The sequence below is a fragment of the Lathyrus oleraceus genome, chromosome 1, assembly GCF_024323335.1.
Source record: "Lathyrus oleraceus cultivar Zhongwan6 chromosome 1, CAAS_Psat_ZW6_1.0, whole genome shotgun sequence".
NCBI lineage: Eukaryota > Viridiplantae > Streptophyta > Magnoliopsida > Fabales > Fabaceae > Lathyrus > Lathyrus oleraceus.
Window position 1 is genome coordinate 128,366,832 of NC_066579.1, and position 8,721 is coordinate 128,375,552.

An 8,721-nucleotide genomic window follows, 5' to 3' on the forward strand; every position below is an offset into this window, starting at 1 on the left:
TTCTATTATGAATTCGAACTTCATTTTAATTTGAGTTTTCAGAATCGGAATCTATCACATACACCCACTACGCCAAAAAGGTTTTTTAACAGCGCATCTTAGACAGCGCTTTTAAAAGAAAGCGCTGTCTAAGGTTAAAATAAAAATAAAACACGGAAAATGTTCTAAAAAAATAATGAAAGCGCTGTCTAAGGGGGGGTCTTAGACAGCGCTTTTAGAAAGCGTTGTCTAAGACCCCCCCTTAGAGAGCGCTTTTAGAAAGCGCTTTTAAATATAGACCTTAGTCAGCGCTTTTGAGAAAGCGCTGTTTAAAGTCTTTCAATTAAAAAAAAAATTAAAACCAAAAGCGCTGTCTAAGGTGGGGGTTTAGAAAGCGCTTTTGGAAAGCGCTGTCTAAGGCATATCTTAGAAAGCGCTTTCCACAAAAGCGTTGTCTAAGGTCTAATTAAAATTAAATTTCAGACTTCTATTTTCGTTCTCAGTTCTTTTTGTTTTCCCTCCAGAGAACCCACACACAAGCCGATTCGCCGTCATCCAGCTCTGCCAAAATCAGCAGCACCGCTGCATCTTTCTCGTTCTCTCTCCCTCTTCCTTTAGCTTCCTGTGTCAGGTAAACCTCATACACTCTCTTTCATTTTTTAATTTCTATTCATTTCTGAATTCCTGTTATCGTAACTCTTTTTATTTTTTATGGTCTATGGACAGTTATAGATTCCATTATTGTTTGTGTTTTGTTATTTGTTGTTGTAAAAAAAAATCATTTTTAGGGTTTTGGTTAAATCCAAAATTGTGGGTATTGCATGGGGATTACAGATTTTTCACGTGCAACTGATTGTTCTGCTTGAATTGTTTCTCTTGATAGTGTTTCATGTGGTTTTGATGTTTCTTGAGTTAGCTATTCTTTTGGTATATGCTTTGATTTTGCAAACAAGGTGTTTGTTGAAATGTCACAATGAGTTTGGTTGTCTTGGTTTTTAGCTGAACATGTTTCTAATGATATTAACATACTTGCAAGTTGATATTATTTGTTGAGAATTCATGATTTCTTGTTACGATGAGTAAAAGTTCATATGAATAAGTTTGCCTTTAAGGTGGTTCAAGGATTGAGTTTGGTTGTCGTTTTCTGGTTTGGCTTGAGTTTTTATACTGTTCACACCGTTTGCGTTCATCAAGTTGTGTTTTACTGCTACTGCGTTTTGGCAGCTGGGGGTTGTCGTTTTCACTTGCAACTGGTTTTTGACTTTTGTGCTGTTTTTCAGCTGTGGCTTTTATGCAGCTTTTCAAATTGCTTTTTACATTGCACTCAGTTTCCTCAATTGGATATGTCAATGGATCTAAATGGACATTGGTTATTTGAAATCAGAATGGATTTGGAATGCTTTTTGGTTATAGTTATGTATTTTCGTCTGGATTAATTGTTTACTTTAATAAGTAGGAAAACCATGGATAAAACATGGATCTGTGCCGATCGAATGACCAAAGAGTACGAGAGTGGGGTTTTGGAATTCGTTAAGTATGCTGTTCAACACGCTGAAAACCCCAGACGAATGCATTGTCCTTGCTTGCGTTGTTGTTATATTGGTAAGGTTGACGCACATGGATTGAAATCGCATTTGCTGAGGCATGGAATTGATCAAAGTTATCAGTGTTGGATATTTCATGGTGAGAAAATTAACGAGAATGTTGAATCGAGTGGAAAAAGTAATACGACCTATGCTTCATACGACAAAGACACGGAAACATACGATTGTGATCGAGTTGAAGAGATTGTAGAAGCACTGGAAGAAGATCTTCATGATTGTCCTGAAATGTTTGAGAGGATGGTAAGCGATGCAGAGAAACCGTTGTACAAAGGTTGCACTAAATTCTCAAGACTTTTTGCGGTATTAAAGTTGTACAACTTAAAGGCGGGCAATTGATGGTCGGATAAAAGTTTCACAGAGTTGTTGGCCCTTATGAGAGAAATGCTACCGGATGATAATGTTCTTCCTAATCGAACCTATGAGGCAAAAAAAATGTTGTGCTCTATTGGCATGAGCTATGATAAGATACATGCTTGTCCTAACGATTGCATTTTGTTTCGTAACGAATATGCAATGTTAACTGAGTGCCCTAAATGCGGTTTGTCTCGATATAAGAAAAGATTATCTCCCGCAAAAGTCTTATGGTATTTTCCGATAATTCCGAGATTTAGGCGCATGTTTCATAGTGAAACCGATGCAAGACATCTTACTTGGCATGCAGATGAAAGAATTATTGATGGAAAGTATCGGCATCCGGCTGATTCACCACAGTGGTCGAAGATTGATAATGATTATCCTGAGTTTGGATCAGAAGCAAGAAACCTTCGATTGGCATTATCTACTGATGGAATGAACCCACATGGTCTTCAAAGTATCTCACATACCACATGGCCTGTGATTCTTATGATTTATAACCTACCTCCGTGGCTATGTATGAAGCGTAAGTACATGATGTTATCTATGTTAATCTCTGGGCCTAAACAACCAGGGAATGACATAGACGTATACTTGACACCTCTGATCGAAGATTTAAAGATTTTGTGGGAGAACGGTGTGGAGGTTTATGATGGATATAGGAAAGAAAGTTTCAATTTGAGGGCGATGTTGTTTGGCACAATTAATGATTTTCCAGCATACGGGAATCTATCTGGGTATAGCATTAAAGGTCAACGTGCGTGTCCTGTTTGTGAAGACGGAACCGATACGATTCGATTGGAACTTTGCCAGAAGAATGTGTTTCTCGGTCATCGTAGATTCTTACATTCTAAACATCACTACCGTGGGTGGAGAAAAGCATTCAATGGAGACACCGAACATCGTAGAGCTCCACCCGCATTGTCAGGTGAACAAGTTTTTGAAAAGGTGAAAGATGTGCGTACTGAGTTTGGCAAGCCTTTTGCACATAAGATTGTGAAAGGTGGGTGGAAGAAAAGGTCGATATTTTTTGAATTGCCATATTGGAAGTCTTTGTACGTGAGACATTTTCTCGATGTTATGCATATTGAAAAAAACGTATTTGAAAGTGTTATCGGTACATTACTCAATATAAAAGGCAAGTCTAAGGATGGCCTTAAAGCAAGGGAGGACATGTTAAAAATGGGAATGAGAACTGAATTAGCACCCGTGAAGAAAGGAAGACGAACATATCTACCACCTGCTGCTTTTACTTTATCTAGAAAGGAAAAAAAAATTTGTGTAAGTCTCTGAGTGAAGTTAAGGTTCCAGAAGGATACTCATCTGATATCAGAAGACTTGTTTCTATGAAAGACCTCAAGTTGAAGAATTTGAAGACACATGATTGCCATGTTATAATGGAACATTTTCTACCGATAGGTATACGTTCTATTTTGCCAGAAAAAGTAAGAAGTGCCATAACTAAATTGTGTTTTTTCTTTAGGTCAATTTGTAGTAAGGTGATCGATCCCGAGATCTTACCAACACTACAAAAAGAGATTGTAATTACCTTGTGTGAGCTTGAAATGTATTTTCCTCCGTCTTTTTTTGACATAATGGTTCATTTAGTTGTTCATCTTGTGAAAGAGACACAGTTGTGTGGACCAGCTTATATGAGATGGATGTACCCTGCTGAACGGTATATGAAAATATTAAAAGGGTACGTGAAATCCCGAAGTCGACCAGAGGGTTGTATTGTTGAACGATACATTGTTGAAGAAGCTGTTGAGTTTTGTACTGAATATTTGTCTAACGTTCAATCGATTGGACTCCCCAGAGCTCAGATTTTCGACAAAATGGAAGGTAAAAAATTAATTGGGAATAAAATTGTGACAATATCAAGGGATGAACGGGATCAAGTTCATTTGTATGTTCTGCACAATAATAATGAGGTTGAGCCATATGTTGAAATGCACAAGGATGTACTCCGAAGGTTAAATCCGAACAGAAATGAAAATTGGATAGTTATAGAGCACAATCAAAGTTTCATACAATGGTTGAAGGATCATATTTATTTGAAGCGCTCTTCAGATCCTTCTTCGGTAACAGAAATGTTGAGATGTTTGGCATATGGTCCAAGTTTGCATGTGTTTTCTCATAGCGCATATTCAATTAATGGATACACATTTTATACCAAAGAACAAGATGATAAGAGTACTATGCAAAATAGTGGTGTCACCGTGCTAGCTGAAGCAATGCATATATCAAGTATGAAGGACTTAAACCCCAAATATGCAAATTTGTCATATTTTGGAGTTATTGAGCACATTTGGGTGTTTGATTACGAGAAGTTTCAGATTCCCATCTTTGGTTGCAAGTGGGTGAATAGTAGTGGCATACGAATGGATAAGTCTGGATTTTTGCAAGTTGATCTTACTAGGGTGGGGTACAAAGATGAACCTTTTATTCTAGCATCTCAAGCTAAACAAGTGTTCTATGTGAATGACCCGAAGAGTACAAAATGGTCTATAGTGCTTTTCTCTAACAAAGTGACTGATGATAGCGGTGTCGATCAATGTGATATTGATGTTGAGAATGAGTCATGCATTAGACGGAATGAGTTGAATAGAAATGATGAAGTTGAGGATCTTATACCGGATGAGTCATATATAAGAAACGATCATAATGAGGGAATTTGGATCAATTCATCCGTACGCATTGCTAAGAAACAAGTGATTAATATTCCAACAAAGAAAAGAAAGAGATGTTAGTGACTTAGGTAAATTATCCATGGTAATAGTATATTGATAATGCATGATTTCTTTATTTTTTTGTTTTCAATTGCTTTGATTATAAGTTATATTTGATATTTGATGGTTTCCTTGGTTTATTACAGGTTATACATGGCTGATGACCAACATGAGGAAGTTAGTAAAAAGTATCCGCGGAAGAAGAAATTCGAAGAGGCATCACAGTAATGAGAAGGGTGGTCCAAGGAAGATCTCGAGGCATCATACTAGATGTCTATTGGAACAACCAGGGACAGCTTATAGAACCTAATGGGCATACCTTAACTAGTTTTATCGGTGCACTAGTAAGGAATGAAATTCCCATTACATGTGATGATTGGAGAAACAAAGAGCTGAATGAGTCCAAAGAAAAAATTTGGAGTGAGATAAAGGTACAATCATTTGGCCCTTAATTATACGGTATCAATTATGTTTTTTCAATTACCGATACTAACTATCAATCTGTATGTTTTTCTTAGCGATGTTTTAACATCGAAGAAGAAAGAAGAGGTTTTTGTATGAAATTGGCCGGAAAGCTTCTAAGAGGGTTTCGGACATTTTTATCATCCAAGTTCCTTAAGGATGCGGATGGTAATTTTGTGGATGTGGAGCTTCCTAAAAAATATGAAAGTTTGATATCGGCTGAAGAATGGGAAGCTTTCAAATCCAAAAGACAAGACCCGGTTTTTCAAAGAATAAGTGCTACAAATCGGGAAAGAGCATCAAGTCCCGCATATCCGTACCGAAAAGGACGTGTCGGATATGGACGCTTAGAACAATCCATGGTAAGTATTTATAAATTGCGATAACAAATTTGTTCATCATATATTAGTTTTATCTGATCAAATTGTATGACTTAATGTGTAGCTGCAGAAGGAGGAAAGTTCAGAAACATCTCTTCCTGCACATGTTTTGTGGAAGGAAGCCCGTGTGGGCAAATCTGGAGTTCCTCAAGAAGAAGTTTTACACGTATACCAGAAATGTGTAACTATAACATTTTTTCATTAATTGAATAACATTTTTATACACAAATATTTGACAAGTATACGATATTCATCTGATTTTTCAGGAGGAGCTATCTTAGTCTTTATCTCCCGATGATACTAAGGGCATACTTAGTCGGGCATTAGATGTCCCTGAGTATTCTGGTCGGGTGAGGGGTAAGGGATTTGGAGTCACTCCGACCTCCCTGAGTATTAAAAAAGGAAAGGCTCCTAGTAATCAGGAGCTTCATGCAAGATTGGAAGCCATGCAAGCTGAGCTTGATGCATTGAGGAGAGAAAGAGAGGCTAGCGCCTCAACAGTATACAGAGATGCTTCGGACAAAGAAAGTATCAACTGTACCTTTCAGCCGAACATTCCAGAGGTAATTACATATAATTGTCTTAAATTGAACTATTTGCTTAAATTATGTATTTGACATATATACACATTAACGATTTCTTGTTATTATTGGTTTTAGGGCATTTCCCATTGTCAGCTGTATTTGTCGTCACCATACTATCGGATGGTTGGCAAGGGAAAAGTGCATAACGTTAGCGGAGTATTACTCCACACTAGAGAGCTCCCTGCTGGATGTTTGAAGGTATCAGTTGATATTGCAGTTGAGCCGAATGCAGCATTACCATATCCTAGCGATGATTCGGATGCAACAACGGTGCACGAAGCAGTAGGTTCGTTTATTGCATGGCCGACAAACCTCATATGCGTAGGATATGAGGTATGCTTAAAACTTATGTTAACTTTAATGTGTATATTCAAAGTTTAAAATTTATGCTTAAAATTTTACTTACATATTTTCCTTGGTTATGTTAAATAGACTCCCACAAAATCCAAATCAAAAGATAATGCGATTCCACGGCATACCGAGTCCACGGTTTCAAGAAAAGAGGTAATATACAATTATATGACATATATTCATGGAAGTTGTTACATTCTTAATTTGATCTAACTATTTATATGACATGTAGCTTTAAGAAAATGAGGTTAGCAATGCCTCCGCACAACAAAAAAAGGAGGTTAACAACGCCTCCGCACGGGTAAAAAGTTCTGGTGCTAAGAAGACCGTAGCTAGGAAAAAAACTACCACCAAGTATAGGTCGTGCCTCAGGACATTTCTAGAGATGACCGATATACCGACCGGAGGTGTTCGGACTGTACATATGGAGGTAGGGATTTTCGGCTTTGATTACGACCAAATGATTGGTAATGAAGACTTCATGCAAGTTTTTAGTCATGAAGAAATCGGCGTCAACGTTGTCAATATATATATTAGGTAAATCCGGTCTACTTTGTTTTATTAATTAAACAACTTATGTTAATGATGTTTACTTTATGTTAATCCGGTTTACTTTATGTTTCAAAAGAGGTGTTAATGATGTTTTTATATTAGGTTTTTGTATGACAAATTGATGCGCCCCAATGGTTTGGACGTGTCATTCGGATTCTTAGCACTCGCGACCGTCAACTTAGGTTTAATCTTAAGTAGACCGGGTACCGTGACGGAGTACGTTCTTCGGATCCTCATGGACAATAAAGATGCGGAGAAGTTGTTTTTTATACCGTTTAATACCGGGTTAGCATTTCATTCTAAATTCATCTATTATAATTATTTTCCAAGTTACCATCTAACATTTGCCTAATCATTACAGTGGACATTGGTTGTTGCTCGCAATCAATCCTATCCGAGAAATTGTGTATTATCTTGACTCGTTAGGAAATGATTGGACAACATACCCGGATATGAAGGTCCTAATTGACACGTAAGTGAGAATGTTCAAAAATTTTCTTAGTTTATGTGAATTGTTCTAATTGCTTCATTTTTATTTTATTAGCGTCCTACAAGCTTTTCGGGCCCAACGAGATATCCAAACCTCAAGGAGGGGCGCCAACTCCATTACATGGATTAAAGTGGCGGTATATTTTTAATTACCACATTTTTTATTATATTAGTGATGACACTTGATAAAACTTAGGATTTATAATCCATATTTTTTTTTCATATGTAGTGTCCTCAACAACGTAATCAAATAGATTGCGGGTATTTCATGTTGAGGTTTATGCGAGATACTCTTGCTTTGGGCTGATTAATGATTCCCACCGATGTATGTATTTCTAACTTATGAGTTATTTTTATATTTACACATATCTCATATAATTAAATAGTTAGAATTAATTCAAAATATGTTATATTATTATGTAGTACTTTGAGGAATTCAAGTGTGCATTTTATACAAAGGATCAAGTGGACGAAATCAAAGAGGAGTGGTGTCAATTCATGATAGAGCTCAATGTTTTGTTCATAAATTTGTGTAATTAATGTGTACATTTGTAGTATATGTAATGACTTGTAAATGTGTACATAAATTTGTATATATTTTGATACATTTAAGGCAAAATTGGTTTGAATTGGTATATATATATATTTGTTAGCCAAAAATTGGTAGAAAAAAGGCCAAAATGGCATATATAAAATGTGATAATTGTCTGTCAAAATCTGGTTGAAAACAGGTAGAAATTCTGGTTTATAAACCTGGAAAAAATGTGGTTTAAAACAAAAGCTTCAAAAATTTTCGTATACCTTAGACAGCGCTTTTGTAAAAAGCGCTGTCTAAGGGGGGGATTAGAAAGCGCTTTAGGCAAAAGCGCTGTCTAAGGTATACCTAAAAAAATTAAAATAGGAGGGTCTTAGAAAGCGCTTTTGGCCAAAGCGCTGTCTAAGGGGGGTGGGGCTTAGACAGCGCTTTTCAAAAGCGCTGTCTAAGGTATACCTAAAAAATTTAAAATAAGAGGGTCTTATAAAGCGTTTTTGGCCAAAGCGCTGTCTAAGGGGGGGGGGGGGGGGGCTTAGACAGCGCTTTTAAGATTTAAAAAAACGCTGTCTAAACCTTTAGCAGCGGAGGTTTAGACAGCGCTTTAAAGCGCTGTCTAAGGCTAAAAAAAGCGTTGTCTAAGGTCTTGTTTGTTGTAGTGACCTCAAGTTCGCTCGTGTTTCCCTTGATGTTTGTGCACAAGAA